Source organism: Leopardus geoffroyi, chromosome A1 (assembly GCF_018350155.1).
Source record: "Leopardus geoffroyi isolate Oge1 chromosome A1, O.geoffroyi_Oge1_pat1.0, whole genome shotgun sequence".
Lineage (NCBI taxonomy): Eukaryota > Metazoa > Chordata > Mammalia > Carnivora > Felidae > Leopardus > Leopardus geoffroyi.
This window is the reverse complement of record NC_059326.1, coordinates 185,320,227-185,347,841: the sequence shown is the minus strand read 5'-3', so window position 1 is coordinate 185,347,841 and position 27,615 is coordinate 185,320,227. Positions and strand designations below refer to the sequence as shown.

The 27,615-nt window shown below is 37.1% G+C and overlaps 1 long non-coding RNA gene across 1 annotated transcript in view; it reads right to left on the bottom strand.

The window, feature by feature from the left end:
• Nucleotides 1–27,615, bottom strand: part of LOC123611121 — a 206,884-nt gene that overhangs the window by 63,846 nt on the left and 115,423 nt on the right. The window contains exons 4-5 of the long non-coding RNA XR_006718447.1: nucleotides 27,037–27,180; nucleotides 23,493–23,683 (exon numbers count right to left, since the gene is read on the bottom strand). This is a non-coding gene — a long non-coding RNA (uncharacterized LOC123611121). The remainder of the gene's footprint in view (nucleotides 1–23,492; nucleotides 23,684–27,036; nucleotides 27,181–27,615) is intronic.

The window sequence follows — 27,615 nt, the reverse complement described above, 5'->3', positions numbered from 1 at the left end:
CCCTGGCTGATCATGAGGCCATATACACAGGTAAAGATGAAACAAGAGGGCTAAGTAGCAAGTCAGAAAAGACTTGTAAATTGATGGAACATTGAATGAATTCCCCAAACCACACATATATCCTTTGACAAAGAGTGGAAATGTTACTGGCTTGTGATGTTTGAACATGAAGGAAATCAAAATATGTCACACCAAAATATGCTACTTTAACACAAGGATTATTTTGAGCTGAAGGCATTTGAGAAGCAGATATAAGAAAAGCTCCCTGCCTTCTCCTTATTTCGCTAAAAGCAGGACATAAAGTTTTGAAGGTGTCTCTCCTGTCCTTTCCATCAAGAAGGACAAAAGTTAATCACTGGACACAACTATAGATCTTATCAGCCTGGTAGCCTTTATCTACCAGTAGTTTTTTCATATATTTTACCTTCCAATGGTTTGCTGCTCTCAGAGGCCTAAAATGGCTTTCCTTTGTCCTGTCATTTCTTTACGAATATATTGTTCTTTGTTGAATATGCTATATAAACCTGAATTCTAAGCCACCTCTTTGAGTTACTCTTCCTTGAGTTCCTCATATACACACATGTTAACAAGCTTCTGCTTGATTTTGTCTTGCTAATCTTTTATTACAGAACCTCAGCCAAGAACCTAATATGAATGGAGGAAAAATTTTTCTTCCTCCCCTATAAACACAACCTCTGACCAACCATTGGCTGAAAACCAAGCCATATTGACTCAAGGATGACCTCTAAGAAACCAGATTTTTAAATAAAATCAAGAATTAAGAAAAAACAACAAAAACACTGAAGAGACATCAGTGGCTACACATCAAAGGAGAGATAGACTTCACAGAATTAGTCCAGGCAACTTACTAAACAAGGAAATAACACAGAGGCAACAAAACCCAGAAAGGAATAAATCAGAATCCAGAATTTTTACAATACATCAAAAATGTCCAGTTTTTAACAACAAAAAAGTTAGATATAAAGAGAAATAGGAGGGGTGCCTGGGCAGTTTAGTGGGTTAAGCATCTGACTCTTGATTTCAGCTCATGATCTCACAGTTGCACGTCAGACTTCATGCTGAGTGTGGGTCCTGCTTGGAATTCTCTCTTTCCCTCTCTGCCCCTCCCCTTATCTCTCTCTCTTTCTCTCTCTCATAAATAAATAAACATTAAAAAAAAAGAAAAAAAAACGAAAGTTTTATTCCTACTGGGGGAAGAAAAAAAATCAGACAATTGGAACTGTTTCTGAGGGTTTCCAGATAGTGGCTTTGGCAGAGAAAGACTACCAAACTGCTATTATAAATATGTTCAAAATACTAAAAGAACCATGCTTAAAGAATTAACAATTAAGAATTAAGAACCTTGGGGCGCCTGGGTGGCTCAGTCGGTTGAGCATCCGACTTCAGCTCAGGTCACGATCTCGCCGGCCGTGGGTTGAGCCCCGCGTCGGGCTCTGGGCTGATGGCTCGGAGCCTGGAGCTTGCTTCCGATTCTGTGTCTCCCTCTCTCTCTGCCCCTCCCCCATTCATGCTGTGTCTCTCTCTGTCTCAAAAATAAATAAACGTTAAAAAAAAATTTTTTTTAATTATTTAAAAAAAAAAAAAGAATTAAGAACCTCAAAACAGTTCTTTTCTAGCGAAAGAACCACCTTGCTTTAAATGCACCATACCATAATGGACAACCAGTGAGCAGAATGAGCAGAGTCTGAGTGGACAGAATGTCCAGAAGATGGAAATTGGCTTGAAAATGGAGAAAGTGCTTGGGAATATCTTTTAGCTTCTCTCGTTTTTTTAATGTTTATTTATTTTTGAGAGAGAGACAGAGTGTGAGCAAGAGAGGGGCAGAGAGAGAAGGAGACACAGAATCCAAAACAAGCTCCAGGCTCTAAGCCATCAGCACAGAGCCCGACATGGGACTCGAACCCACAGACCATGAAATCATGACCTGAACTGAAGTCAGCCGCTTAATCAACTGAACCATCCAGGCTCCACTTTTTTAGCTTTTCAAGTGAGTTACAGTCAAATAACTCAACAGTTAAAACAACCAAAGAGTCACTATTCATACATCCCCTACTAGAAAAATATGCAATTTCGTAAGGCCTGGATTTTTTTTCTTCAAGTTTTTATTTAAATTCCAGTTAGTTAACACACAGTGTAATATTAGTTTCAGGTGTAGAATTTAGTGATTCATCACTTACATACAACACCCAGTGTTGATCACAAGTGCCCTCCTTAATCCCCATCATCTATTTAGCCCATCCCCCTGACCACCGCTCCTCCAGTAGCCTGCAGTTTGTTCTCTATAGTTAAGAGTCTGTTTCCTGGTTTGCCTCTTTTTTGCTCCCACTATGTTCATCTGTTTTGTTTCTTAAATTCCACATATGAGTGAAATCATATGGTATTTGTCTTTATCTGACTGACTTATTTCACTTAGCAAAATATTCTCTAGCTCCATCCAGATGATTGCAAGTGGCAAGATGTCATTCTTCTTTTTTATAATGTCTTGATTTTTAAAATAATGATTCAAATGTTAACAGAAATACCACAGAATGTAAACTTTGTTGAGAACATTAGAAGAGATTTCATTCTTCAAGAAAATTTCACTGGTAATTAGGTAAATGTAAATAAAATAACAAGGGGATAACATTTTGCACACTGTAACTGGTAAATATATATATATATAAACATAAACAATATCCATTGCTGCCAATGCATGAAAAGAAATACTCTCATGCTAATAGCATAAATTGGTGCAACCATTTTAGAGGGTAATTTGGCATCTATTTTAGGTGTGCATATCTTTTCACTCAGTGATTCCACTTCTGTGAATCTATGCTACAGAATCCTGACATATTCAAAGAAACATGTTCAAAATTATTATTGCCTTCTTTTTTACAGTTAAAAACAAAAACAAATTTTATCAACAGGGAAAAGCACACATTAATTAAGATTATAGTATGCTAGTGATGCAATACAACCATTTTAAATCATGAAACAACTTCTATATGCTGATTTGCAAAGTGGTTCCAGGTATACTAATTGAAAAGAAGGGGAAATTCCAGAAAATCTTCATAGTATGATTTTGTTTATGGACATATTTTTCGTATAGATAGGGTGTATTTGTGCATACATGTGCACACATGTGATTCCAAATGCAAAGAAAAATATATGGAAAGATATGTACCAAACATGATAGGTGTTCTCACTGGGAAAAGTAGGAGATTGGGAGATGATTAAGAGGGAAGTTAATAGTTTTTACGCTCTACTTACTAATAAATTTTTAAATAATTCTAAATTATTGAAAATTTCAATTGGGGCATCTGAGCGGCTCAGCTGGTTGGGCCTCCGACCTCAGCTCAGGTCATGATCTCATGGTTGGTGAGTTTGAGCCCTGTGTAGGGCTCTGTGCTGACATCTCAGAGCCTGGAGCCTACCTCAGATTCTGTGGGTCTTTCTCTCTCTGTCCCTCCCCTGCTCACCCTCAGTCTCTCTCTCTCTCTCTCTCTCTCTCTCTCTCTCTCTCTCTCTCTCTCAAAAATAAATAAACATTGAAAAATTTTAGGGGCACCTGGGTGGCTCAGTTGGTTGAGTGTCCGACTTCGGTTTGGGTCATGATCTCACGGTTTGTGAGTTCGAGCCCCACGTCAGGCTATGTGCTAACAGCTCAGAGCCTGGAGCCTGCTTCAGATTCTGTGTCTCCTCCTCTTTCTGCCTCTCCTCTGCTCATACTCTGTCTCTCTCTGTCTCTCAATAATAAATAAACGTTAAAAAATTTTTTAAAAAATTTTAAAAGAACATTTCAATCACGCATACATTACTTTTTTGAATAAAAGTATTTTGAATCATTACCAATAGCTTTATCTGATATCTATCTTTCTGATTTGGTCCAGATAAAGCCCTAGAAGCTGGATCTAATAACCAAGACTTCTTCCATCAATATAAATTAGGTAGAAAAATTACTGCTAATTTTCCAAAACTAAAGGAAAGAACGATAAATCTGTTGGAAGAAACATAAGGATCAAGCAATGGATAGTCTCAATTTAAATTCAACAAACATTGATCTAGTACTAGCAATCTGTCAATCACTGTTAGTTGCTTGGCACTGATAGATTGCTAAAAGAGATATAAGCCCTGGTCTCAAGGAGTTCTCCGTTTAGAAGAAGCACTTGACATATTGATTGCTTCAGTATCCTGAGATAAATACAGTAATTGAAGCATCAAGAGACATAACAACAGGAGCTCCTGGGTAGCTCAGTCGGTTGAGCCACAGACTCTTGATTTCAGCTCAGGTCATGATCTCATGGTTCATGAGTTCGAGCCCTGCACTGGGCTCTGCACTGACAGTGCAGAGCCTGCTTGGTATTCTCTCTCTCCTTCTCTTTCCGTTCCTCCCCTGCTTGGTTTCTCTCTCTCTCTCTCTCTCTCTCTCTCTCTCTCTCAAAATAAATAAATAAATAAACAACCAAAATTAAAAGAAAAAAATAAGAAGCTATAACAACAGTGAAAAGGAGTACCAGAAAGGAAGTCTGCATGATGTCTGCTCCTAGACTCCAAGGTATTAATCTCTAGGAACAGAGACTCATCCATTTAACTACAAATAAGCTCAATTAAAAAAAAAAAATACTGAATAGGCCATGGAGGCCTTAACGACTATTTAATACATTATTTTACTTAAGAAGTCGAAAAGCACTCCCAACAAACAAGAATCCAGGGCCAGATGGCTTTTCAGGGGAATTCTACCAAACATTTAAATCAGAGCAAACACCTATTCTTTTGAAGTTGTTCCAAAAAACAGAAATTGAAATAAACTTCCAACTCATTCTACAAGGCCAGCATTGATTCCAAAACTGGATAAACACTCCACTAAAAGAGAAAACTACAAACCAATTTCCCTGATGAACACAGATGCAAAAATTCTCAACAAGATACTAGCCAAACTGGATCCAACAATACATTAAAAGAATTATTCACCACGACCAAGTGGGATTTATTCCTGGGATGCAGGGCTGGTTCAATATCTGCAAATCAATCAATGTGATACATCACATTAATAAAATAAAGGATAAGAACCACATGGTCTTCTCAAGAGATGTAGAAAAAGGATCTGACAAAATACAGCATCCTTTCTGGATAAAAACCCTCAAGAAAGTGGGGATAGAAGGAACATGCCTCAAGATCATAAAGGTTATCTATTAAAGATCCACCACTAATATCATCCTGAATGCAAAAAAACTGAGAGTTTTCCCCTTAAGGTCAGGAACATGACAGAGATGCCCACTCTCACCACTGTTATTCAACATAATGTTGGAAGCCCTAGCCTCAGCAATCAGACAACAAAAACAAATCAAAGTCATCAAAATCAGCAAGGAGGAAGCAAACTTTCACTCTTTGCAGATAACATGATACCCGATATAGAAAACCCAAAAGACTCCACCAAGAAGATGGTAAAACCGATACATTAATTCAGCAAAGCCATAGGATATAAAATCAATGCACAGAAATCAGTTGCATTCCTATACACCAATAATGAAACAGCAGAAAGAGAAATCAAGGAATTGATCCCATTTACAATTGCACCGAAAACCATAAAATATCTAGGAATAAACCTAAACAAAGAGGTAAAAGATCTATACACTGAAAACTATAGAAAGTTTATGTTACAGAATTGAGGAAGACCCAAAGAAATGGAAAAACATTCCGTGCTCATGGATTGGAAGAACAAATACTGTTAAAATGTTGATACTACCCAAAGCAATCTACATATTCAATGCAATCCCTATCAAAATAACACCAGTATTCTTCACAAGCTAGAATAAACACTACTAAAACTTATATGGAACCAGAAAAGACCCTGAACAGACAAAGCAAGGTTGAAAAAGAAAATCAAAGCTGGAGGCATCACAATTCTGAACTTCACACTGTATTACAAAGCTGTAATCATCAAGACAGTATGGTACTGGCACAAAAACAGAAACATAGATCAATGGAACAGAATAGAGAACCCAGAAATGGACCCACAAATATATGGCCAACTAATCTTCAACAAAGCAGGAAAGAGTATCCAGTGGAAAAAAAAGACAGTCTCTGCAGCAAATGGTGTTAGGAAAACTGGACAGTGACATGCAGAAGAATGAAACTGGACCACTTTTTCACACCATACACAAAAATAAACTCAGAGAGGATGAATGTAAAGACCTAAATGTAAGACGGGAAGCCATCAAAATCCTAGAGGAGAAAACAGGCAACAAACTCTTTGACCTCAGCCACAGCAACTTCTTATTTGACATGTCTCCAGAGGCAAGGGAAACAAAAGCAAAAATGAGCTATTGGGACCTCATCAATATAAAAAGCTTCTGCACAGGAAAGGAAACAATTGGAAAAGCTAAAAGGTAACCAAAAGAATGGGAGAATATATTTGCAAATGACATATCTGATAGAGGGTTAGTATCCAAAATCTATAAAGAATATCCAAAAAACAAATAATCCAGTGAAGAAATGGGCAAAAGACATGAATAGACACTTTTCCAAAGAATACATGAATAGACACTGTTCCATTGATGGCTAACAGACACATGAAAAGATGCTCAACATCACTCATCATCAGGGAAATACATATCAAAACCACAATGAGATACCACCTCAGAATGGAAATACAAATCAAAACCACAATGAAATACCATCTGTCAGAATGGCTAAAATTAACTCAGGAAATAACAGATGTTGGCAAGGATGCAGAGAAAGGGGAACCCTTTTGCAGTGCTGGTGGGAATGCAAACTGGTGCAGCCACTCTGGAAAACAGTATAGAGTTTCCTCAAAAACTTAAAAACAGAGCTAATCTATGAATCAGGAATTGCACTACTGTGCATTTACCCAAAGGACATAAAAATGCTGATTCGAAGAGGCACATTCATCCCTATATTTATAGCAGCACTATCAACAATAGCCAAATTATGGAAAGAGCCCAAATATCCATCAACTGATGAATGAATAAATAAGATGTGGTACAACACACGTGCGCGCGTGCGCGCGCGCACACACACACACACACACACACACACACATACACAATGGAATATTACTTGGTGATCAAGAGTAATAAAATCTTGCCATTTGCAATAATATGGATGGAATAGAGTGTATTCTGCTAAGGGAAATAAGTCAGAGAAAGTAAAATACCGTATGATTTCACTCATATGTGGAATTTAAGAAACAAAACAGATGAACATAGGGCAAGGGAAGCAAAAATAAGATAAAAACAGAGAGGAAAACAAACTATAAGAAATTTAAATACAGAGAACAGACTGAGGATTGCTAGAGGGGTGTTGGGAGGGGGGATGGGCTAGCTAAATGAGTGATGGGCATTAAGGAGGGCACTTGTTGGGATGAGCACTGGGTATTACATGTAAGGAATCACTATATTCTATTCCTAAAATCATTATTACACTATATGTTAACTAATTTCGATTTAAATTGTTAAAAAAGAAGTGTAAAAGCAGGGGCACTTGGGTGGCTCAGTTGGTTAAGCACCCTACTTTGGCTCAGGTCATGATCTCTTGGTTCATGGGTTGGAGCCCTGCGTCCAACTCTGCACTAAAGTGCAGAGCCTGCTTGGGATTCTTTCTCTCCCTCTCTCTTTCTGCTCCTCCCCCTCTCCTCTCAGAATAAATAAACTTAAAAAAGTAGAAAAGTAAATCTCCATGTCAACATCATGTTATATATTTTAGCTTACTATAAACAAATTAAAGATTTGGCATTACATCATTTATTTATTTATGTATTTATTGCTTAGTAGTTCCCATCAATAAAAGCTATGGGCAATTATTCATTCATTTGTAGTTTACAAAGCACCTATCTGTATAGCATTTTATTTCATTCTTACAATTTTTCTGTTAGATGGGAGAAATTTTTCCCATTGCATAGATTAGAGAATGGAGGTTTAGTGAGATTATAATAGACTGTCCCTAGACGACATTCTGCATAAAATGCAGCATTTTTCTTCATCTGGAGGAAGACTTTGGATTTGCAGTACAAAATTTAATAATTAGAGAAAATATAACAAAGTGTTCCTGTTTTCTCCATAATTAATGGAAGGACCATTTTTACCATGCTGATGTGATTACAGTAATCATCATGGTAACAAGAATAGAATATACTAAAAAAGGGAGAAAATATCAAGCTAAATCTTCCTTAGAACTCCTAGCAACTTAGAACTTTGAGCATTTGAAATGCTCAAAGCAGCACCTTATTCTTTTCAGATCTAAGTTCCCTCCACGCAATTGTTTCCTCCATATGAAAAGCTTTTAGTAATTTAATTTTCCATTTCCACAACATGGTTCAGTAAGTTACTACATCAGCCATGAGACTTCCAGGAAATTCAACACAAAAGAGTTTACTATTTTTTATTTAAAACTTTTTTTAACATTTATTCATTTTTTTGAGAGACAGACAGAGCATGAATGGGGGAGGGGCAGAAAGAGAGACACACACACAGAATCCAAAGCAGGCTCCAGGCTCTGACTGACAGCACAGAGCCCAACGCAGGGCTCGAACCCACAGACTGTGAGATTATGACCTGAGCTGAAGTCGGATGCCCAACCAACTGAGCAACCCAGGTGCCCACAAAAGAGTTTATTGTAAAAAGGAAAAGTATTAGAATCACATAATGTAAATTCCAAGAATATGTTTTCTTCAGGTATGTCTTGATCCAGGGGCTCAAATAATGATGTAAGGACCCAAACACTTTTCTTCTACTGGTTCTGCTTTCCTCAATGCTGGCTTCAATTTCAGGCAGCAAAATAATTGCCAGTAGTTCCAGACCACAGGCTTCCAGGTTGAAATACAGTAGGAAAAGCGCATTTACCTTTTCCTTAGCAGCTCAAGTAAGTTTTGTTTTGCATCACTGGTTCTTATTGAATAACATATTTATATCTGAACTTTGGCCAGAGAAAAGTGATACTTCAAATGGTTAGGTATAAATCTCAAGTAATTTCCTTAAACTGGAAGAGAGTCAATGTCAGGCAAAGCATACAAAATGAAAAGGAAAACAACATGTAGCCTCGCAGGAAAATTAATATACAGTTGCCAGAAGAAAGCTTAATGGATTCTGAATGGCAGAAACAGTAGTCATTCATGACAGTTCCATACAGGTCTTATATTAAACCATAAGCCCAATTTTATATTAAATGAAGACTGAGAGTTGGTTTCATAGCATAAAGCTACATAAGAACAAGGAAAGGTGCTATATAGATCAGGTTCCCCGGGAAGCAGACTCTGAAAGGAAGATTGCATGCAGGAAGTTCATTGGGATATGTACTCATCAACACCCATGTGGGTAAAGGAAGCAGTACTGAGCACTGGAAAAAGTTAAACTGCAAAAAAGCAGTAAGTGTGGTCTCATCCAATCCCACATGGAACTCTTAAGCTAGTCTGGTCTTCAGAGTTATACTGAATTGAAAGAAGATTACCACGACTTTTTCCCCCCACATTGCCCATAAATTGGATGTAGGCTGTTCCTGAGGAGGGCACATAACCTTGGGGCAAACTGGCCTTCCACTGAGGGAAGTTGCTGGCACTCAGCTGTGCCAGCAGATAACTCTACCAAAAGCTGAAGATGAGGTGTGATACTGAGGTGGGTGATCTAGAGGGCACACCACAAAATTCATGGGTTTACCCCTTGTGCTACCCAGATACATTGGGAGTAAATTACTTGGCTTCATTTGAAACACTTTCTCCGAGATTCTGGTTGGCCTCTTTTCCTGGAAAGACTTGCAAGTGGAAAGTTAGTGGGATAAACTGTAGCCCTTCCACCACTACAGCTGTTCTCAACACCTCAAAAGATATTTATCACCTCCTTCCTCTGCTACCAATCCTACCAATTCCTCTCACCCTCAACTGGCACCTCTGCCATTCTAAGCCCCAAGGCTTAAGCCCCTGTTAAGTATACCTTTCTCAGACTAGTTACTGCATTTGTCAATTTGTGTTCAAAATCAGGTAGTATTGTACCAAAAGACACCCAGTGGATCATCTGGGTGTGTTCATTGTATAACAGCAACCCTATCTTCTCTTGATCATAATGGTCAATTATCCATGCCAGAATGGTGCCTTCTTTCCCTGTCTTATTGTTTCTTGGCACAAGGATACCAAAGTGACTGGACTCTTAACCATAGATTAGATTTTAATGAGACTCTTGCTGTGTTCCCTAGTAGAAGGATTGTTTCTCTGAGAATCATTATTCTCTACACCCACAGAACCCAGAGTTGTAGGAATTAGAAATACAAATTCCATAAGAGGCTCATTGGGAGTAATAGGAAGCAGGTCAACTCTACTACCATTTATTGCTTCCCAGACCTATATAGTCTACTTACTACGGACACAGCATCATATAATGATTATGATTAAGAGTGTATGTGGTATTCTATCCCTTAAAAAGCTGTTCATTCATCACTTCATTACTCTGGCAGTCCACATTTTCTCAGTGGTGTGGTAGAGGATAGAGAAATAAGTAATATTGCCATGTGTTCACACGTTATCAAGTGGCCCCTTGGTATGATGCAGTGTTATGTGGAATCCTATATCCATGGATCAAACACTACCAACCTTTTGGATAATAGAGCTAGCTAAATCCCTATGGGCAGGAAAGTCAAAAACATACCCAAAACATATTCTAGTTCCGGTCAACATTAGTTTCTTTTCATTCCAAGGTAGAAGGAATTCAATAAAATCAACTTATAATAATGATTACCAAATGGCTAGTTGGTCTTCTCAAGGAATGGTGCCATATCAAGGGCTCAGTATTGGCTCTGTTACTGGCAGTTTAGAGATTAAACAGCAACAGAGTGAGACTAAGCTGGGTGAGTTAATGCCCAACACTCGTAGATAGCCTCCATCCTTGCCACCATGGCTACTCCCAGAATTGAGTTGGTAATGACAGAAACTGGTTGACATATCCTGGCCAAATCATTATTGTCCACTTAGTTGTTCAGTGTCACTTCTCTGTGAATGTTCTCTGGTAAACATTAATATATAATATAAAAGCTTTCAGATAAGATGAAATTAGAAACTAAATTTATACTCCCACCTGAAGCAATAATAAAAAGTGATAAAATATATGAAACCACAGTTTCAACACTCTAGAGAGTAGGCAACAAATGACATTGATCCTACAGGTTAAGGAGATGCAGCTAAGAGTCCATATTTAAAGTATAGAAAGAAAGAAACTGTCAATCAAAATTGTATACCCAGTAACAATATCTTTTAAAGCTGAAGATGAAATAAAGTCTCTTTCAAACATATGAAAACTGAAAGAATTCACAAACAGAAGACCTGAACTATAAAAAAAGTGGAAAAGGAAGTCCTTGAGGCAGTAATAAAATGATACTGAATGGAAACAGGGATCTACACAAAGTAGTTAAGAATAGCAGAAATGGTAACTACATGGGTAAATATTTGTGATTTTTTTCTTATTATTTAAATATAACTAAAACAAATGATTAAACAAAAAGACTATCAGTGTACTCTAGGATTTGTAACATGTAAAAGTGTGAAATGATAGCATAATGTTGGAAGAAGAAAAATGGAAGGTTACTATCATAAGGTTCTTACATGTTTAACATTATAGATGAAGGGGTATACTACTTGAATGTAGATTGTGATACATTAAACACGTGTACTTTAAACCCTAAATCAACAACTAAAATAACAAAAAATTACAGCCAATAAGCTAATAGAAAAGATAAAATTGGGCAAAAAAATGCCACAATTAATCCAAATGAAGACATAAAAAGAGGAAAAGAAAACGAAAAAACAGATGGGCATATAGAAGATGAATAGCAAGAGGACAGACTTAAACTTAACCATATCAATAATCACATTAAATGTAAATGGTCTAAACATGCAAATAAGGCAGACTGGAGGGGGAAAAAAACCAAAGACCCAACTATTTGCTGCTTATAAGAAGATAAATTGTAAATAGAGACACAAATGGGTTAAAATTAAATGGATGGAAAAAATATATATTTTGATAACATTAATCAAAAGAAAGCTGTGTTGAGTATATTAATTTTGGCATCATCTTCAAGTAAACAGACTGTACTAACTTTTGATAAGATATAATGGGTCATTTCTGCAGGCCCAGAGGATTCAGCAAGAAAATAAGTTATTAGTTTCTCAGGGATTTTAACTTAAATATCCCCATCCCAAGATTCAGCATTCCACTTCCTCCCAACCAGGATCTTTAATTTTCATAGCAGAATTGATAGCTTTGGGAATTCAAATTCTCTGCTCTTAGGGAACCTGATTCTGATCCTGATAGCCAGTGTTCCCATTTCTTGGTTTTGAGATATGTGGGTTTCTTTATATCTTACTGTTGAAATCCTTTGACTTGCACACTTAAATAAGTGACAAATAACCCACAGCCTTTCATTATCTTTCTGCATTGTATCCATGGCACTCAAAGATAACTAGTTTCACAGATATTATGATTATTAGTCCCTAAACCTTTCATACCTGAGCTATTGACTCTTCTAGCGTATTTCCTTCTACCAACATCTGATCTTGGTTCAACACTATTAGACATTTGAATAATTTTACTGACACATCATGTCGCAGGCTATCTACACTCCACCTACTATTAGGATTGGGGTTCTCATTGCCAGCTGACCAGGAAGTAATCAATTCCAAAATCTCATTTTAGAGTCTACTTCTCATTTAGTCTTCTGGTTCTAACTATCTTAGGTCAGTATCACCAGGAAACAGACTCTAAGATAGATTATTTGCATTCAACTAGTTTATTAGAAAACATTTTTAAGATAAAACGTGATGTAGTTCCAAGAGGTCTCAGCTGATCCCATAGAGAACTCTGAAGTTGTATGTCCCAACTTCAAGCAAGCAAGAGGACCAAGCCCTTATGCCCAACATTGACCAATCTTTGCATATGGGCTGTTCCTGAAGATGGGACATAATCTTGAGCAAAAGACTCTCCTTTGCTTAAAGTAAGGTACACACTCAGCTGTGAGCTGTCAGTAAGATAGACTGGGACAAATCAAATATGTGTACTATAAACCTTAACATCTAAAACAAGAGGTGAGTGAATTGTATGCCTTCTAATGGTAGAAGATGCTGGGAAGAAATAAGTGGGCAAGTGAGGAATATAGGGAGCATAACACAGATCTACCACAAGCAATATAAAGTGAAAAGAGAAAAAAAAAGTAATTCTGTTCCTATTCTTAGAGATTCATGAGCTACATAACAACAACAACAAAGTACCACTGCTGCCTCACTTTCTTGGGGGATGGGAAGATGATAATGAGCATACACCTCAGTAGAAATTTTTGGCATCTTTTCCCAAAAGAATATGACAGAAGAGATCCCCTATATTAAATAGTTGTCAAATGGTTATGCACTTATTATAGATGCATAGTGTTTTGCTTTGTTTTGCTTTGTTTTGCTTTGTTTTTACATCAGGTTGATAGATGGACATATCAGTCCATCAGAGAGAAAAGGGAAAAGGTTAAGGAAACAAAGAATCTAGCTGATACTCATTTTCAAATCAAACAAAACCATTTTCCAAATGCTAATTTCTCTCAATTGTCAACATGAGCTCAATGCTTCTATTTCATTCTCACTGGACCCATATGGAAGAATTGGTCTACTCGATCCAATAATAATTCTGTCAAAGTCATTTTTTTAATATGTAGAGAAAACATGTCTGTCTGATTTTTTTCCAAATAATCATTATGTGAAGTAAATAATTCCAGATCACAATTTCTTTCTACCTCCATTTAACTCAAGTACTCTCATAAGGAAGCACTTCTCTGTTAGAGTTAATATCTCTATCCAAAACATATCCATATCCATATCCATAACAGATCTATCCAAAAGCAAAGAACGGCTCAAAAACCAAATGTATCAGACAGTTTCATTTACCTGCCTAAAATAGTTTTATTTTAAATTCTATTTCAAATTCAACTCACCAAGAACTAATCCTATACATTCTCCAGACAATGCCTAACAAAGTCACAATCACAGGTTCTAACTACCCCTCCAGAGTAAGCTTTGACAAAGTACATGCCATGAAATTCATATCATAGAACCACCAACTTTTCAAAGAGCTTCAGAAATGAAATAACACCTGCTTTTACATCCCAAAAAGATCACTACAGAATCCTGATGTTCAGGTTACTAACACTAGGGTAATGACATAACTGCATGAGTCTATTCAAGATGCCATAACAAAATACCATAGGCGAAGGATCTTAAGCAAAAAAATTTACCTCTCACAGTTCTGGAGGTGAAGAAGTCCAAGATCAAGGGTATCAACATATTCAGTTCCTTTTAAGGACCTTCTTCCTGGTTTTCAGATAGCTACTTTCTTGCTTTGTTCACACATGGCAGAGAGGGAGCTTTGGTCTCTCTTCCTCTTCTTATATGGACACTATTCCCATGACGGTGGCCCCACCTTCATGAACTCATCTAAACCTAATTACCTCCCAAAAGCCCCACCTTCAAATGTCATCACATTGGGGGTTAGAGCTTCAACATATAATTTTGGGGAGGATACATTCAGTCTATTACATTACCACATTCAAGAGATTCAAGATTCAATATTTCAAGGCTGTCTTCAGCACATTAAAGGAATGCCTACATTAGTTGCATTATTATACAAGAATTAAAATTGGTCACAAAAGTATGTTTTCACAACCATTTTTAAACATAATTTTAATGATAAATAACTGGTTAGATAAACACTTTTTGTACTGCAGTCTTGAATTTCATTTTGTACTTTAATTAGCTACTTTATCAGCTAATCTAAACATTTGGCATTATACAGAAAGCTCAAGCATTGAGAGACCATGGTTAATTAAATTGCCTGATTAACTAAATGTTAAGGTAGAGGATCTCTTAATTCAACAATTTCTGAAAACACACACACACACACACACACACTATATCTATCTATGGCTGTGTAGTTAAATACATATATCTAAGTTAATCTTTCTTGGTGCCTCAGAATCTTACAAGGCTTTAAGGAGACTTTGATCAGAAACAATACTATTATACTATAAATGCAGATGGTTCAACATTAGTCTGTCTTATGCATATCATAGTAGATTTGTGTATTTTTCATCTTCTAAACAGGAGATGGAAAATAATTTAGAGTCCTCCATTAAATGGATGCCATACATATTGATAAAGAACATGTATAAGTCCATTCAATCAAGTATTTCAGGGTCAGCAAGAGAAACACCTATATGTTAACCTAGAAAAACAAAAGCTTGTCACAAATATTCACAATATCATAAAGCAGATGAAATTAGTTGTAATAGTATAGTCATTGTGCTTTGGTCCTAGCTACAGAACATCTAGTAGGCTTTAGCAATAATAGTTGTTTGGTCCTGAAAAATGGGACAAATTTTAACTGAAAAACCTAAGTTATATTTCTTTGCCCAGCATTTATACTTCCCAAAAGTGAGGATTTGATTGATGATATTTCAATATTAAAGGTTGTATTAAACTCCCCACCTGTCTACTCACTTTCAATCCAGAGCTACCTGGGAAGTGACAGATTCCTTTCATGTTCATCCCATTTACATTCTTATTCTTAGTCCCTGGCCCAATCATCTCTGTTAATTTAACAATTGGCTCCATCTCCCTAACAGAGTATTCTGTAAATATGGCTGGAATTGAGGTAGAAGAGTAAACAGTTGGTGTGAATTTCTATGAACCAGGGATAGGGATATATGAAGTCTAATCAGTCAGGTTTGAAAGTAATGGAAGTTAATTCACAGGAATCTATTTGACTCAGTTTCCTTTATATGAAGCCCTCAAGAATAACATCTTTCAAAGACCTTTTCCCCTAACTCCACCAAACAAAAAAATATGAAGTCTTTCTCTTTATTAGACCATGAACCCAGCTTTTACACAGCACCCAGATTTCTCCCTACACAGTTAACAACTCTTCCATCCCAATTTCATTTAAATAACTTATTTCCAGGAATTCATATGACTCTAATTACACCAAAATTTTTGGAAACATATATTCATTACTTTCAGTAATAACTTCGCTCAGAAGTCTTTTTGTATTTCATGTATCCTAGAGCTTATTCTGAAAATCTCTGGCCACTTGCACATATGATTCTTGAACTGAGTATCTAAATGGTGGTGTTTGGATACACTGGACCAAATAGAGAAATTATCAGTCCACATTCATGTCTGATCTCATTTTTTCCTACTCTGGGATAAGCAGTGGACTTAACAAGTTTTTCAATGAAACAGACAAATGAGGGTTATACCTTTACTATGTCCCCAAAAGAATATCCTCTCCAAAAAACATTGGTCAACAGTAGTGGTTGCCTAATATTTTTATTACTTAGGTCTCACTTTAAATCTATAATATTAAAAACATTCTTACCCAAAGGAAGATAAAGTAAAATAGTCAATTAAAGCATGGTATTGGCTTAAGATGCACTCGACTTCAAAATTTTCACACTTTTTGTAAATTTTCTGTGCTGGAAACCTTTTCTTCTTCCTGTTCAACATTCAGAACAAAGCGTGTACATGTCTACAGACCTATTTGTCAAGAAATAAAAGTAACGAATGAGAGTCACATTTGAATAACAAGAGTGGACTAGACATAAGAGAATAGAACAGGCTTAGGCAGCTTCAATTCTCCATTTTAAAATGACTTACTATTGTTGGGAATATTAGAACATCAAAAGGATAAATTCAAAACTCAAATTAGTTCCTGTCCTCCCAGGAGAGACAGCCTGCATGATTCTGATCTGTCTTTCATGTGTCGTTCTCGCTCAAACTTACACTTTCAAGGGCTAGAGTGTCATTTCAATATGCAAAGGAGCATTGGCGTTAATGAGAGTTATATTTAGAATTCCTTCTACTGGGAGATAGAATATAATATTAAACTTGTGAATTTTAAGGTCACAACAAGGACATATTGACAAGCTAAAGTTTCAAAACTATGTAAATTAGCTACTTGGATAATCACAGGCTGTACAAATCAGCTCATATTAGAAGACAAGTTTGTTCATTCTTTCCACAACTAAGGATTTGTCAGAATAGGGCTATGTTATATTCTGATAACAAGCCTAAAATATCACTGATTTATTTTTTAAAAAGTCTATTTCTCCCTCATACCACATAGCTACCATGTCAGGTCTTCTCACCCCTGGTGCCGAGTGACAGAGCAACAACCATCTCACAAGCTGTTGGCCACTCTGACAATGGGAAAAAATATATCTAGACTGTATTGCACAAGTGATTAACTGTTCCTGCCTAGAAGTATCCCTCACATCTCTTACAAATTATTGGCTGAAACAAACCATATGACTGCATCCAACCATAATGGGGAAGGGAAGTGCAATCTTTTTTTTTTTTTTTTTATCATAGAACAGCTAAATATATTCTGGATATTGCAAGAGGATACTATTATAGGAAAATTTATTTTCTGGTTGAAACTACCTTCTACATAGAATGCATTTGTTGGCAGCAATGGGGAAGTACAATCTTTAAAAACAACAGCAAAGGTCTCTGTCCTTAGAAACTAGTGAAGGAAGTCATACATGTACAAAATTTATATATAAATGAAGATAACTCTCTATTGTAGTAACTGACATGGAAGAGATAATCAATGATGTGGTAGAGAGTAATGTGAGAGGAAAAAGATGAATAAGAAGGCCCATTTCAGATAATGTGGTCAGTTACAAAAACAAAAACGAAAGAGTAGATACATTTGATACCTTACCCTTGACCTCGCAGGTCCACTCTTATTCCTTCTCCACTCTGTGCTTTGAGAGGTTGACATGTGAAAGACAGAAAAATATGCCACTTTGGTATATACTGTTAGTTTGAACTGTAGTCACTTGAAAAATAGCAAATGAAGAGACGGGAATCTCTGAACTCCCCTTATCTGCCTAAAGACAGATCCTCCAAAAGGAACTCAATTGTCATAAACCTCCTCTCTAGAAGTTTTATCAAATGGGGAAGACTGACTCTTTCTTTGGTGTTGTTGAACTACCAATTTTGGAAAGGAGGGCCCAAAACAAGTCCATTGTTGTGGGGACACAGGGATAACTGTTATGTGAATTGAAAAGTTCTGGGATAAAAGTATCTTTGGGATACAATAATGAAGACCAAGTTTTAAATACAAATGTTTAGGATTAACTTGTAATTGAGTTATTGGATCCTTGATAGAGAATTGGTCCCTAATTCAAGGCACACAGGGTCAGAAGTTAGGGATCTAGAAGTAATAGATCAGGGGCTGCTAAGAGGAAGGAAAGAGAGATATGAGTCTGGGTAGAGTAGAGTCTGAGTAGAAGGATGAAAAGAAGGGTCCTCCTGAAGGGTAAGCTATTTAGTAGAACTGTGCTAGGATAAGGGCTTGCCCTCATGAATTACACAGAGCGGTAACCTCAGGTAAACATCTTGCTAGCTTCAGTTTGCTAGAGAAGAAATAGATTCTCAGACAGGAAACCTCATCTGACTAGTTTCAGGCAGAGAGTAGACTGATAAGATGGTAATTTTATGTGTCAAACTGACCAGATCACAGAATACACAGACATTTGGTCAAACATTACTCTTGGTATGTCTGTGACAATATTTCTGGATAAGATTAGAATTTGAATCAGTAGACTGAGTAAAACAGTCTAAGTGGGTCCCATAAAATCAGTTGAAGGCCTAAATAGAACAAAAAGCCTGCCCTTTTGCAAGTAAGAGGGAACTCCTCCTTCCTAACTGCCTTGAGCTAGGACATAGGTTCTATCCTGCATTCATACTCAAACTGAAATAAGACTGACTCATCACAGGAGAAGAAACTTGAACGACTTTACCACACAATAGCATACCTCCCCACTAATCTTCTAAGGGCCCATTCATCTGTCCTAAAAATCATGTACTCTCCCCTAAGAGGCCTACATCCCCCACCTTCCCTTCCCCAATTAAAATAGTGTTTAAGTCTGAATTCTAAGTCACCTCAGGGACTCACTCATTTTTTCCTTGGGTATACATGAGATATATGTGTTAATAAACTTGTTTGTTTTTCTCCTGTTAATCTTTTATTATAGAAATCTCAACTAAGATCTCAAAAGTGTGGAAAAAAAATATTTTTATTCCCTTACACGTGTATGGACTCCATCAATGGGCTTCCTTTCCTTCTGGCTTCCAGTTAGTTTCCACCACTAAGAAGCAGAAGGGTTAAATCGGGGAGAGGCAGAAGAATGAAGTCTTCACTCCTTTTATGGTGGAGATGCTGCTTGCCGGGTGTAATCCCCAGCTATGGTTACAACTCCTGTCAGATGTATTCCCTCTCTGCCCATAGTAGTGGCCACACCCTCCCCAGTTCCTTCAGGCCTAAGAGTGGTAATTCCCTGATGTTCCTAGTCCCAGGGAACTACACTACCCACTGTGGTTTCCCTAATTGTCACAGACTGAATTGTGTCCCCCCAGATTCATATGTGAGGACACAGTGAGAAGGCAGCCCTCTGCAAGCCAGGAAGAGAGCCCCTACCACACAACTCAAGCATGCTGACAACCTGACCTCAGACTTCCAGCCTCCACACCTGTGAGAAATAAAAATTTCTGTTGTCTAAACCACCCAGTCTATGGTACTCTGTTTTGGCAACCTGGGCAAACACACTAGCCTATACCCTTATAAGAATCCCTTTATTAAATTCCCAAATTACCTACTATGAGTTTGCCATCTCTGTTCTTCTGAGATCCTTACTAATGCAAAATATGTACCTTTAATTCTCATTTGTTTGTACCTATGATTTCTCACAAACTTGTAATTCCTATATACATGACAGATTAATTATGACTTATAAAATTAGAACAAATTATTGTTTAAAAAGGAGAAATATTTAAATCAATATATCATTTGTGTTTTATTTAAGGCACAAGATGGCATAATTATTCGTATAAGGGGACTGGAAGGCTAGGCAGATCTGGGGTTTAAAGATAGTCTCTGCACAGAGTGGCAGAATTACCTACCAAGTTATCTCTCTAATGTTCATGTTCCTCTCCTGTCAAGTGAGCATCATCATTTGCTCTATAACCAATGCAGCTATTATAGGATTGCAGTAACCGCCCAAAGTGAACCACAGAAAACTGTTACCATTAATTATTATTATTGTTACTCTCTTACCAAAAATCCTTTTGTGATAGTGCTATTTTTGGAAGTTTCTTCAATCTTGAGCATATCAATGGGTGCTAGTCCTAACAATCCACATAGCTTATGGGATTTTTATATTAAAGAGAATGAATTAATACCTATTAACAAGCTCCAAAAGCAATATGAACTAAGGCCAGGAAACATCCTGAATTTTGTCTACAAAACAGTCTCTTTAGAAGGGAAGCTAATCAAAGAATTATTACCTTTAATGAAGTTCTTATATTACATGCAGGACACTTGATATAATTTACTTTAATTAATTACTTTATTATGCTTAGAGGAAGTTGTTTGACAAATTATTTGTCCTGCCCATAGATTCTCTTATTATCCCTTTTCTTCCCTGCTGCCAGAACAAACATAGACATGACCTAAACAAAGAGCTAAAAACTACTAACAAGCATTAGCACCTACCTCAGCAACTAACATGAGACATATTCACATAAGACCTTATTTAATTTTTCTTTAGTAACACAGAATTTTCTATGGTTCACTCAATAAGCATCTTACAGGGCAGTTAAGCCAGGCTCTGAAATCTGCACATATTATGAACCTTTGTAACAGGAAAAAGGACTTCTCAGCAGGTAGAGTGAATCATGAAAAGTCTGAAAATCAACAATTTATGCAACAAGGTTATGCAACAAGAAATTCTTAGCTTTTTAAATCCAACGTCCAAAAATAATTTCTAATAAATTGCTACTTACACATGACCTTGAAAGATACCTAATCAACCCATACTTCTAAGATGAGAGTGTTGAGTTATAAGACCTTGATCAAGTTCTTTAACCTGTACAGTTTTTAGATTTCTCATTAAAATGGGGGGATATAATAGCACATAGGGCAAGGGCTGCTGAGAGAATGAAATGAAATAAGGCATGCAAAGTAGTTCCTGATACATAGGAAAGCACTCAATCATTGTTCGCTATTCTATTATCATAATATCTGATATCCATTCTAGCTATAGAATATGATGACCTATTGCCCTTCTAAAAAATTGACTCATCCTACAATAGAAAGGGTTATTCTTACTATTATATGATCATTATTTTAGTTTAAGGCTTTGCTGTAAACATTTGTATGCCAAAAAGAATGACAGTTTTCAGTTTTCAAGGTTATCTGTGTGACTTATCCATGAAGATCACTGGCTTATTTAAAAAAATTCCATACCAATAAGCAAAAAAAGCTGTTTCTTATTTCTTGCTCATCAGTCTACAATAAAACTAGGGTAAATTTTATGCTAGGCAGCTTAAAGAGACTGGAAAAACAGGTTTTAAATATCAAATCCGAAATATCTGTTGATTTGCTTCAAGGATTCATTTTAACTATGCAATTAATAACTTTAAAAAAGAGCAAAAAATGACCAAATGGAGATCTTATTCATGTTTGAGGTTTCTGAGTTTTCTGATAGGTATGTCTTTTACAATTCCAAGTACCTTTGTAAAATGGGAAGAGGTATAATCCGAAATAGCTTACAACATGAGGCAATATTTCTAAAGTGCACGCATGCCACATAGATGGTTGTCCTTACTGGATGCACTAGTCAGTAGGAAGGCATGCTCATCCAGTCAAACATCTTAAAGTCCACTTTTTTCCCCTCAGTCAGGACCCAAAATGTAAGGGATTAAGCAAATGAAACTCCAGCCCTTTTAAATATCTTTCTTTTTTATTTTTTTCTTTGGAAAGAAAAGTCTTAAGACAATAACTACTTTGCTTCATAAATTAATTGCTGTTATTTTAGCTTAAGGGTTACCATGTAAAAATACAATTCAAGCAAAGGTGGCATGCTAGTCAAGTTATTCTACTTCTATATTAAAGTCTAAAGCTGGATGAAGTTTGAACTTTCCTATAGGATCAGAACAAAAAAGGATTTAAAACTGATTTTCCCAAAATACATATTCACGAGACAAATCCCCGGTATCATGCCATGGGAAAATGCCTCAGACCTTATATTCATTTTCACCTGGAGTTAATAGCTACAGATTAACAAGTGACTGCCCACCAAAGTCTGGGAAATAAAAGGGCCCAATATAAGTGTCCTTTAAAATGCTTTCAAAAGCTCCTGAATGTGGACTGTTATACAAGATAACTTTCTTGGATTCTTCAAAAGTCAATGTCATAAAAACAAAAACAAACATTATTTTTGCTTCTCTTCCCTTATGTTCATCTGTTTTGTAACATGGAGGGGGACAAAACATAAGAGACTCTTAAACACAGAACAAACAAAGGGTTACTGGCACGGTTGTGGGAGGGGTGATGGGCTAAATGGGTAAGGGGCATTAAGGAATCTACTCCTGAAATCACTGTTGCACTGTATGTTAATTAACTTGGATGTAAATTTAAAAAATAAATTAAATTAAAAACAAAAACAAAAGCAAACACATATGTCAAAAAAATTCTTAATTGATTGATTGACTGATTTTTTTACATGGAAGCACACCTATTAAAATGGTTTGCGCACAGCAGCCAGTTTGCAATTTATAGCAAAACAATTAAAGCCCCTTGGCATCGTTGCATTAAGAAATACATTAAGGGCCGCCTGGGTGGCTGAGTCAGTTAACCATCTGACTCCCACTCAAGTAATTATCTCATGATCCTTGAGTTTGAGCCCCACTTCAGGCTCTGTGCTGACAGCTCAGAGCCTGGAGCCCGCTTTTGATTCTGTCTTCTCTCTCTGCCCCTGCCCCATTCACATTCTCTCTCCATGAAAATAAATTTTTTAAAAATATATTTTAAAATATATTAAAAATATATATATTTTTATAAAAAATATATATTTCTCCCACAAAAGTGAGAGAAACAAAAATAATATAAAAACAGAGAGGGGGACAAAACATAAGAGACTCTTAAATATAGAGAACAAACCGAGGGTTGCTGGAGGGATTGTGGCTGGAGGGATGGGCTAAAAGGGCAAGGGGGATTAAGAACAACCCTTGTTAGGATGAGCACTGGGTGTTATATGTAGGGGATGAATCACTGGATTCTCCTCCTGAAATCATTATTGCACTATAAGCTAACTAACTTAGATGTAAATTAATAAAGTAAAACTGTTTTAAATTTAAAAAAAAAGAAACACATTAAGAATTTTCAAGAAATTCTTTTTTGGGGATCTACGATCCAAGCTGTTCGTTTGCAAACTGGACCCTATACATTAAGGGCAAGGAGAGAGCAAAGAAAGAAACAGACCACTCAAGATTGGTAGGTGGCTGTTTCAATAAGCAAGCGAACTTACATATGAGGTTTGCCTTGGGTGTTGCAAGATGAGCCGATCTCTGCACTGGCCTGCCATAATCTTAAAAGTTTATATAAGGGCCTTACCTAGTTCAGTCACATGTACCATCAATGGCCTCAACAACAGGTTGCTCTTTCAAAGTTGCATCCTTGACAACAGCTCCAGCTGTAGGAAACAGTGCGCAGGACATACATTCCAAGGGGAGGGGCTGAAGAGGTTCCTATTGCCCAGATTCAGCCCTCAGGTCAACTAGAGGTTACATCCTCTTAATGATCTCCTACAACACAAGAAAATAATTAAAAATTCTACTTCTATCCATAGATCCCTGTCCGATGATAATTGTGGAACTAGAAAGCTCTATCATGCCAAGACAGTGGATGGGTAACAGGTTTTGTGGCATATACAGCAGAGTACACACAGAACTTAGAGCATGCCTTCACTCCATCATTTCTTCAAGTCTTTCTGTCTATAGTATAGAGGAGACACAGCAGGGACAATGCTAACAAGAAAATCCTTTCCTAACCTCTGTCTCCATCCAATCCCACCTTGTCAACTTTCAAGAAGGAAAAGTAGTTATGAAACAGATAATAGGGTCTAATTTCTTATTGCCCCACCAGAAAACACAAATGTAGACAGACACAATAGCTTTAACCTGCCCTGTGCTTTTTCTATTTAGCACCCCGCATAAGATGAGAGTATCTGAAAATCTCCCTGCGTGCTTGGTCTTTGCTCTGTTGTCAGTCTGGTAGCACTCCTGTTTCTTCACCTGTGTCTGGGATCAGCAAATCACTGAAGGGCCTTAATTCAGAGCCAAAGGGAAACGGGGTAGTAAAAGAACAGAAAATTCATCCTAGTGTGTGCACAATCCCATGTGATCCTCCATAAGCCAACATAGCAGGCAACCCCACAGGCAGGTGCAATAGGTTAGTGCAAAATAGAAATCAAGGTCATAATAACAGTAATGTTTAAGGACTTATTATGTACTAGATGTTAAGTAAGGTACTCTCTGAATGTCATCTCTAGAATTCTGAAAAAAAAAAAAATCTCACAGATGGAATAACTGAGACAATGAATTTACGTGCCTCTTTCAAGAGTTCACCTTAATCCAGACCTTATTCCAGTGCCTGAGTGTTTTTCATAACACTGTATCTCAAAGACCAAAGGTTTTTGGTGAAGAGGAAAGTAATGAGGGTTAGAAAAAAGGAACTAAAGCAACTTTCAGAGCAGAGTCACACAACTCCCTATCTTAAGCTCCAGGCCCCAGCCCACCAAGAAGACTTGAACTGTTTCTCACAGCCTTACTTGGTAGCCCTGCATCAGGATCACCTCCAGAGATCATTTACAATTCAGATTCCTGGGCCCTACTCCAGCTCTAATGAACCCATATCTCTAAGATAGGGACAAGCAAAGTGCATTTTGAATTGTGCTCCCACAGCGAATTTTAACTAGTTCTCCAGGTGAACCATTGGATATGATGATTCAGAAAAGGAAAAAGGCAGAGTCTAAAAATCTCTATCAGCAATTCAAAGATAAAAAAGACATTCCAAAGTAACAACCCAGGAAGGAGCTTTTGCTTGTCAGCCCCATACATTTTTTATTTTTTTTAGGAGAACAGTTATTATCAACAAACTTCTGAAGGAAACCCAGTCCATTTATTTTACTTGTTTTGACATCTGCAGATAATGACAAGCTAAAGGGAAAAACAGGTTTAAGGATTGTAGCAATTAGTTAATTTGTCACTAATTATTAAAAAATAATATATGCAGCTCTGTGGTTCTCCAGAGGGGAGAGTTACAAATTACTACAGTGGTTGTCATTGCCGCTGCCACTGCTGATGCTATTGTTGTTTTTAAAGAACTGCAGGCTCCATATGTTTGTGAATATTAATATTGTCTGAGGTTTGTCAGGTTTCCATGGCCACCTCGGTTCCCTTCTGCCCGCAGGATGTGACGCACTGGGAGTCAGAATTATGAAGGAGCCCACTTATATAAATACAACCTGGGAAGCAGTTCAATCTGGAAACAGCCTCTTCCCTTCCCACAATTCCCCACCTTGTTCGTTTTGATACATTGACCGAAACGCACCTGCTTCCAGCCCACTAGTCCTTCACACTTGTTTTCTCTCCAGCTCAGTTATCCTCTCCAACTCCCCTCAATTCCTCTAGTTACTCTTCTGCCAACACATTCCTTAGACACACATTCTCACTCAAACCTTTTAGCAACACTTCCTCTAAGTTCTTTTCTAAACCAAAACCTAGCTTTCCCCTGATCATGATAGTACAGTACAGAGATCCTGGTGATATCATCTTTTTTCTCCCCGCTAACCCACTCCTAGTCCCATCATCCCAATGTCTTGGAACTAAAAGTAGGTCACAAACATTCTCAATATTTCTGCTTTCTCTATTGTTTCATTATTTCCTCTCAAGGACTCCTCCCTACTTTTAACTTCCCCTGTCTAGTCAGGCCGTCCTCCTGATCTCAGCTTTATCTTCTTATCTCTGGGGGGCACCCCCCAGCTTTCCTGGTTGGCCCTGTCTTCTCTTATCCCCCTGAGAGATTACACATGAACTAGACCCCAGCCACAGCTACTTTATCTCCTGTACTCCAAAACCGTTGCTTCAGTTCCATCTTTTGTTGATTTAAACTCCACTTACAGGCCCAGATCCAATGCTTCTGGCATTGTGATAATTTTCCTACAAATTGACTTGACATTCTCTCTGCATCACCAAAGCATGGGAGCAGTAGGATGCAGTGCTTAGGAATGTGGTTTCTGGATGAAACTACATAGGTAAAGCCCTGGCTTCACCATGCACTGTTTCTGTGATTCAGAGCAAGATATTTAACCATTCTAGGCCTTAGTTTCCTCATCCGTAAAATGATGGAAATAATATCATCTATTTCATAGGGTTGTTATGAAGATTGAAAAAGATAACTCTTGGGTATAATTTAGACTGGTTGAAGGTAAGAGAAAACCCAACTCAGCCTGGCATAAAAAGCAAAAGGGTTTTTATTGGCTCACTTATCTCAAAGTCCAGAAGAAATATAGGCTTCAGGCTTGATTTGATTCAGTGGTTTAACCACAGAATCAAGGATCTAATTTCTTTCTCTCTCCCTCTGCTCTTCATTCTAAGGTGTCAGATTCAGCCTAAGCCTTGTTCTTCCCCACAGTTATGAGAGGCTATCATTAGGTTATGATAATGATAACCTTTGGATAACCTTTAGATAATGATAACATTTGGAGGACTTCTTCATCCAAAACAAAGGAGTAAACAAAATGATCACTTCAAATAGCTCTCCCATAAGAGTGAAGAACTTTTTCAGATATCTTCAAAAAACCTCTCCTGTCCCATTGTCCAGATATGAATAGCAAGCCCATTCTTTAACATTGCCCAGAGGAGAGGAATTCCTAAATTGGTTCAGATGAACAAATATGCCCAAACAGATCAATCACTATAGCAAACCTATCTTTCTACTCATAAACTGTGCAGTAAGTAAGAGCATAGGGGAGGAGAGGAGAATGGATGCTGGGGAGATGACCTAACACCCACTGTGGGGAGTCAAGTCCTTAGCTAACACTGGGCAATTAGTAACACCATACTGATATTAGCACTTATTATTATGCCATGTTTACCTTTTGATCATTACTTCTCATTCTTCTTTATATCGTCATTTATTGTTTACACGATTGCTCCTTTACACTCTCCCATCCTCAAGCTTGAAAATCCTTTGGGCAGTGTGTTTTATTGACTTTTTTTACCACCCCCAAATTCTGTTCCTGGTAGGGTACATAAGAAAACCATAGCTTCAATAAATGCTGGCTGAATACATGAATAGACTATAAAAATGGTTCTACCCAGTGAAAAAGTCTCTCTCTGCCAGGAATTAGAGATTACACAATGCTCTTATGCCCTTCAGTACAGAACAATTTAATACATTTTAATAATGTTCTTTCTTATACAAAATAATATTACTAAACCACCATTGATTACACAGGCACGGTGTCTTTGGTATTTTCTAACTGACCAGTAAAAGCTTATTCTTTACCACAATTACATGCAATTTATCCTTTTTGAATTTTTCTCTCACAGTAACTTTTGAAATAGATGATTCCATTTGACCAGAGTAGATGCAGTACAAAGAATACTAGGAGACATGATTTTTTTTGGTTCGTGTACCTGCATAGTAAAAGCTAAAAAAAAATCTTTAGGTC